Source organism: Pongo pygmaeus, chromosome X, assembly GCF_028885625.2.
Source record: "Pongo pygmaeus isolate AG05252 chromosome X, NHGRI_mPonPyg2-v2.0_pri, whole genome shotgun sequence".
In the NCBI taxonomy this organism is placed as follows: domain Eukaryota; kingdom Metazoa; phylum Chordata; class Mammalia; order Primates; family Hominidae; genus Pongo; species Pongo pygmaeus.
Genome location: NC_072396.2, coordinates 9770702 through 9777472, shown reverse-complemented (window position 1 = coordinate 9777472; position 6771 = coordinate 9770702). Strand labels below are relative to the sequence as shown.

General features: G+C 42.5%; 1 long non-coding RNA gene across 1 annotated transcript; it reads right to left on the bottom strand.

Moving 5' to 3' along the window:
• Nucleotides 1–420: 420 nt before the first annotated feature.
• Nucleotides 421–6215, bottom strand: LOC134739046 (uncharacterized). The gene is made up of 3 exons (XR_010125457.1): nucleotides 6185–6215; nucleotides 4172–4384; nucleotides 421–588 (listed from the first exon to the last, which is right to left on the bottom strand). It is a non-coding gene; the product is annotated as an uncharacterized LOC134739046 (long non-coding RNA).
• Nucleotides 6216–6771: the final 556 nt, after the last annotated feature.

The window sequence follows — 6771 nt, the reverse complement described above, 5'->3', positions numbered from 1 at the left end:
CCTGTCTCTAATCTCCCTCTCCTTCCTCTTATAAGGACACCAGTCATTTGATTTGAGGACCACCCTAAATCCAGTGTGCTCACACCTCAAGATTCTTGTAATTAGACCTGCAGAAACCCTAATTCTAAATAAGGTCACATTCTGAGGTTCTGGGAGTTCAAACTTAGATGTATGTTTTGGTAGTTGCTATTCAGCTCACCGTATACCCTCTTGCTGAAAACCCTTCCGTGGTCTCCCGTTTCCCTGCAGGGTATAATCTAAACTCCTCAGCCAGGAATATAGGCCCTTCCTGAACTGACCTTCCGCAGCCGCAGCTGCATGGCCTCCTGGCCCCATGTGCCTGCCGTGTACGTCGTTCTTCCATGTGAACCGATCTTGCTCTCCTGGAGTCTCTCTGGCGTTTTGTTATTCAGTCCCAGTCCTGCAGTGTCCTCCTTGCCTCTGGACTCTCCCATCTTCCTCCAAGTCCATGAATGCCCTGTGTAGACCGTCAAGAGGCCACAAAACCAAGTCACAGAGCTGACAACCATCCCCAAAGTCAACCAGCACAGCAGATTGGAGAGTGGGATTATATTAGGAAGGCTTAATCTCAAAAAAAAAAAAAAAAAAAAGTCAAAATACACCTACTCATAAATTACCTGCAAGTAGACAAAAAAAAAAAAACAACTCATTAAAGAATGTGATTGCTTATGAAAATAGCCACCATTTCCCATTGCACAGAAATTGCTTATGATGGTCGGTAACGAAGGGGAAACATGAGCTGTGGTCATGGAATTTGGAAATGTAACTGGATATTGCGGAAATATTTAAACAGAATCCTGTTTGTCTGCACCTTATGGCTAAATAACTAGACCATGCTGTGAATAGATAGCTCTGCATTTTAACAGCGTATTTAAATTATGGCCGCGTTCCCAGACAGGACTGAATGGCCAGGATGACCAAACAGTGTGCTGCTTAGTGGGGAGATCAATTTCCAGAACTCCGGCTCATGGGGGAAAAGCAGACTTTGGCATCCGTTGGGTGCTGGGAACACAAGAATAAGACTTTCCATAAACCTGGTGTTGGGGGTGGCCTTTTATGGTTATTTGGTTTTATTTCACTTTTAGTTTATTTTTTATTGTGGTAAAATATACATAACACAAAGTTTGCTATTGTAACCATTTTTAAGTGCACAAATCAGTGGCATTAAGTGCATTCATCATGATTTTATTTCCTCTTATTAAGGAATTCTAGATTGGACATAGGACAAGATAACTTCAAGTGAGGTCAAAAATGCAGACTGTTGGCCTGACTCAGTGACTCACCCTTGTAATCCCAGCACTTTGGGAGGCCGAGGAAGGCGGATCCCTTGAGTCCAGGAGTTTGAGGCCAGCCTGGCTAACTTGGAGAAACCCCACCTCTACTAAACATAAAAAAATTAGCCAGGTGTGGTGGCGTGCACCTGTAATCCCAGCTACTTGGGAGGTTGAGGCAGCAGAATCACTTGAACCTGGGAGGCGGAGGCTGCAGTGAGCCGTGATCGTGCCACTACACTCCAGCCCGGGCAACAGAGCGAGACTCTGTCTCAAACGAAAAACCAAAAGATTTCTTTCTGTCATAGGTTTTAAAAAAATAGACTGCCAAGTGTCTGCTTTTTTGTTTTTTTCTTTTGAGACAGCATCTCACTCTTGCCCAGGCTGGCACGATCACGGCTCACTGCACCCTCAACCTCCTGGGCTCAAGTGATCCTCCCACTTTGGCCTCCCAAAGTGCTGAGATTACAGGCATGAGCCACTATGCCCAGCTGAAAAGAAATCTTTCTGCCCAATAAGAAATTTGAGAATTTGATGGGCTATGTTCTCCTGGTACAGGGAGAAGGAAACAACTCCTTTAGAAGCCTGCTGATACCATGCAGGCTGTTGTTTCTGCAGAGCATTTTATGCTTTCTATTTTGAAGTGAGCATTCTGGTTTGTAGGATAAACGTATCTCAAGACGAGGTGGGCAGGCTGTCAGCAAAATAAGAGGAAAAGATGGTACCACCACAAATGCAGAGCCCGTGAGAACTGAACGCATATCCCCAGAATTCTGGACACTTGACAAGCCCTCCCAATGCCTCACTTGTAGCTGAGACTATACGGTGAAATGATAAGGGAAACACTGAAAAGAAAACATTCTGGTTTGGGAGTGGAATTATTTTAGTCTTCTCCTGGGTTGTAATGTTCATTTGACCTCAGTAATGTGCACAGAGTTTTAAAAAAATTTGTTCCAACTGAAAGATAACCCTCATTCTGCATGGAAACGTCTTTTGAACAATCATTAACTAATGGATTGATGGTGAGAAATTTGACTCCGCATGGAAATTAACTTGAAAAAGCATGACATAAAGCTTCTCTGTTCTTTCTGTGAGAAGTTTTCTCCCAAATGGTTTTTCAAGATGAGTAAAAGTGCATAATTGTGGCTGTCACTAGATCTTCTCCTTCATTTTAGGGGTCTATTCTTACTTATTCGAATCATGTAGACAACTTTGATTATGCCACAATTGCCCACCGATTCACTCATCTGCAAAGAGTCCCCCAACCACAGACCCCAACTGCTCTCTTACCTGACAGTCCTCTGTTCCACACCATCCAATTTTTACCCTGTGCTTTCAACTCTGTTACAGTCGCCTTAGGAAGAAACCACATTTGGAAAGCTCTGTGTTGGAGAAATATTAAGCTATGTCACCGATTTCTCGGATATGGGAAACAGAACACACAAGCTCTGCTTTTTACAACTTGGATTTGTACGTGAGTTCTCAGACAGCTCTCACGTTCTAAAATTACTCTTCGGACATCTCATTGTCTATTCCCAAGCTCTTTATTTTGACTGATTCTAAAAGGGCTGGCCTATAGTCTCTCGAGGCAAAAAGGAGACATTGGTGATGATTATTTTTTTCCACAGCAATAAGAAAAATTATTTGTAGTCACTCTTTTTTTTAATTTTTATTTTTTGAGACAGAATCTCTGTTGTTTAGGCTGGAGTGCAGTAGTGTGATGATAGCTCACTGCAGCCTCCAACTCCCTGGCTCAAGCAATCCTCCAGCTTCAGCGTCCTGAGTAGCCGAGATTACAGGTGTGTGCCACCACACCGAGCTAACTTTTGTATTTTTAGTAGTAATGGGGTTTCATCATGTTGGCCAGGCTGCTTTTGAACTCCTGACCTCGGGTGATCCACACACCTTGGCCTACCAAAGTGCTGGGATTATTAAGTGTGAGTCACTGCACCTGGCCGTATAGTCAACTCTTATTGTAGACTCCTGATTCTGTCAGTCCTTTATTTTCTTTGTAAAGTGTTCCCAGGGTCTGGGTGAGACAAAACTTTTTTTTTTTTCCTTTAAGCAAACCTGCTTAAGAGGGAGATGGCTTCTGTGTTTCGACTAGCAGACTCATTTGTTGGTGATGGCATTAATGACCCATCTTCAGAGGGTACAGGCCGGGGCTTCTGCGTGACACCCAGCAGCCCTTGGGCTGGATGAATGTATCCTTAATGTATCCTTTTTTTTCTTTTCTTTCTTTCTTTCTTTCTTTTTTTTTTTTTTTAAGGCAGAGTGCTGGAGTGCAGTGGCGCGATCTCCGCTCACTGCAACCTCCACCTCCCGGGTTCAAGTGATTCTCCTGCCTCAGCCTCCCGAGTAGCTGGGATTACAGGTGTGCACCACCACGCCTGGCTAATTTTTGTATTTTTAGTAGAGACAGGGTTTTGCCATGTTGTCTAGGCTGGCCTCAAACTCCTGGACTCAAGTGATCTGCCCGCCTCACCCTCCCAAAGTGCTGGGATTACAGGTGTGAGCCAGTGCACCCAGCTGAATGTATTCTTAATTGATTTGCAAGGCCAGTGGGTGTGCTCCTGTGAGCAATTTTCAGAAAGAATTAAATGCCTGCACGAGCAAAGCAAAGACTTCTGGCGGCATCTTTGGCAGAGCTTACGGTAGGGAAGGCATCTCAGCAGGCTTGGCCTCTGCTTGCTACCCCTCACTTGAGTTTTTACTGATAAGCAGGAGGATTCAGGGACAGAGGCTTGGGAGCCAGATAAAATACAGGACACTGGGTTGTGTGTGAATCTCATTCAATGCAACGAATCATGTTTCAGTGTAAGTATGTCCCAAATATTACTTGGGATCTACTTAGATGAGCAGAAAGCCTACGTTCTCACCATCACTGTGTAATTGGACTTGTCCGAAGCTGCAGCCGTAAGTGGAAACTGCATTCTTTTTCGTCTTTTTCTCTTCTCACTTGGCATGCTCTTCAGATATGCAGGGACCAGTGTGGTGGCTGCTAGTCACCAGTGGCTAGGGAGCACTTGAACTGAGGCTAGTCTGAATCGAAATGTCATCCGATCAGTGTAAAACACACCAGACTTCCAAGCCTTTTTATGGAAAAAATAGAACATTTCTCATTAATAACTGAATGTGCCTTATGTGTTGAAATGATCCTATTTTGCATATATTGGGCTAACATGTATCATTAAAATTATCTTCCCCTGTTTTTTTTTACTGATTTAATATGGCTACTGAGAGCTTTAAAGTTACACATGCTACGTGCACTTCATTTCTGTTAGAGCCGGGATTAGTGGACTTTCTGTAAAGGGCCAGTAGCAAATCTCTTAGGTTTTGTGGCAGATAGGGTCACTGTCTTAACTATTTAACTCAGTTGTCTGCAGCCATAGACAATATATAAACACATAAGCATGGCTAAGTGCTAATTAGTCTTTATAAAGCCTTATTTGGCTTGCAGGTGGATTTGTTGACCCCTGCGTTAGAGATTCTGTAAATTTTTTTATGTGTAATTTTTAAATGGCATGTCTTTGTGTCTCTAAGCCTTATTGATTTGGACAGAGCGAGAAATAATTGTTAAATGGACAAGTTACCCTTTGCAAGATGGTTCAAGTACTACATAGAAAAGTGTTGGCAGAATCTCGAATTTTTTTTAAATAAGGGAGAAGAAAAAGCATGCATATGACTGCTAGTGTGTGGGTCCTTACTGTGTCAGAGCCTCCTGGATGGGGTGGATTGCCATCAATCGTGAGGAGGCAAAGAGAATCCAGGAGGTAACGTTTTGTCCTGAGTCCTATAGGGGTGGAGGGCACACTGAATACACAGTGCATTGAAAACACAGTGGCACCGTCTAACAGGTTTAAGAGATGAGGCCGGACGCAGGAGCTCGTGCCTGTCATCCCAGTGGTTTGGGAAGCTGAGATGGGAGGATCGCTTGAGCCCAGGAGTTTGAGGCTGCAGTGAGCTATGATTGTGCCACTGCACTCCAGCCTGGGCAACAGAGCGAGACCCTGTCTCGAATGAACAAACAAAAAAAGATGAAATTACAGCAATGGAGAGGCTTGGGTCTTGGGTAAAGGGAAAATAATTTTTACAAAGAACTGCTGTGCTAAATCCCTTTCCTTACCAAATTAAAATGTTTTATCTACTAGAGCATGGCATGATGTAACTTATCTTATTTCATTTTTTAACTAAAAAAAAATTGTACAGATGGGGCCTTACTGCGTTACCCAGGTTGGTCTCAAACTCCTGGTCTCAAACGATCCTCCCACCTCGGCCTTCCAAAGTGCTGAGATTATAGGCGTGAGCCACTGTGCCCAGCCCATGATATAATTTAGAATTGATTTTCATTGGATTGGAACATATCCTGAAATGTAACATTTATTTGGGATCGCATTTAAAAAAACATAAACGACAGGCGCGGACATATTTTTGGGAAGTGAGCTAGGGAATTGAGACACATCAGCCATGATTTGTACTGAAGTGAGGTGCTTATCTGTTTCTTTTACTGATGAGAGTGACTTAGAAGTCCTTTGGGAATAAGATGATCATAAATGAAAGTGAAATCCCAGGAAATTTCTAAATTAAAGTTTGATTTATAGCCCTTTTCATGCTCTTCTCTTCAGTGCTGAGAAAAGCTGGAGATAATTCATGTCCCTTCAGTTTTGCAGCCTATGAATCATGCCCAGTTGTCAATGTTGAAGTTGAGTTTCAGTTTTTATTGTTATCTTTCCTTTCAGTGTCAGTGTGTAAACTTAATTTCACTGCAACTGATGTAATTGCTTAAGTAGCTGGGAAGTCCTGTGGGATTAGATTAGGGCTGGTGTCGGGGTGCACCTTTCAAATGTAAAAGTTTACAACCTTGGAGGATTGCCATGAGGGGCTTTGCTCACATGAGTGCAGATTCAGGGACATCTCTTCCCCCGTCTCACTCTTCATTGAATTGTCACAAGTCTAGATACTCTACTGGAAGAAAAGTAAGCAAAATGTAGTGTATACTTACAGTGTGGTAGGCACTTAGTTCAGCACATTACATATATGATTTCATCCTGAAAATTACCCTTTGAATAGTGCTAAAATTCAAAATCCTTAGTAATGTGAAAAGCACAAAATCCTTAGTAATATGAACTAATCTATAAATACAAAGTTTCAATGGATTCAGTTTAATTCTCTAAACTATATAGCATTAAAATGTCTTTCCAAGTGAAAAAAATTGAGGCACAAATGATCAGTCTGATAGTGTCCAAATATTAGCCTAAGACTTTCTAAACTGTCTTTTCCCTTTTATAAATTGTTGCTGGAATCTTTTCTTTTCTTTTTTAAAATGGCGTCACTAGCAAAAGGATGCCAGGGTTCAATAGAGGAAACTGTGTTAAGCTCTTCCAGGGACTTCTGCATCAAAACCATGGTCAATGAGCATAGAGTGTGCAATGACAGACAATGGAAACTTGGAAGGTTGGGGAGTGGAAGAGGAGTGGAC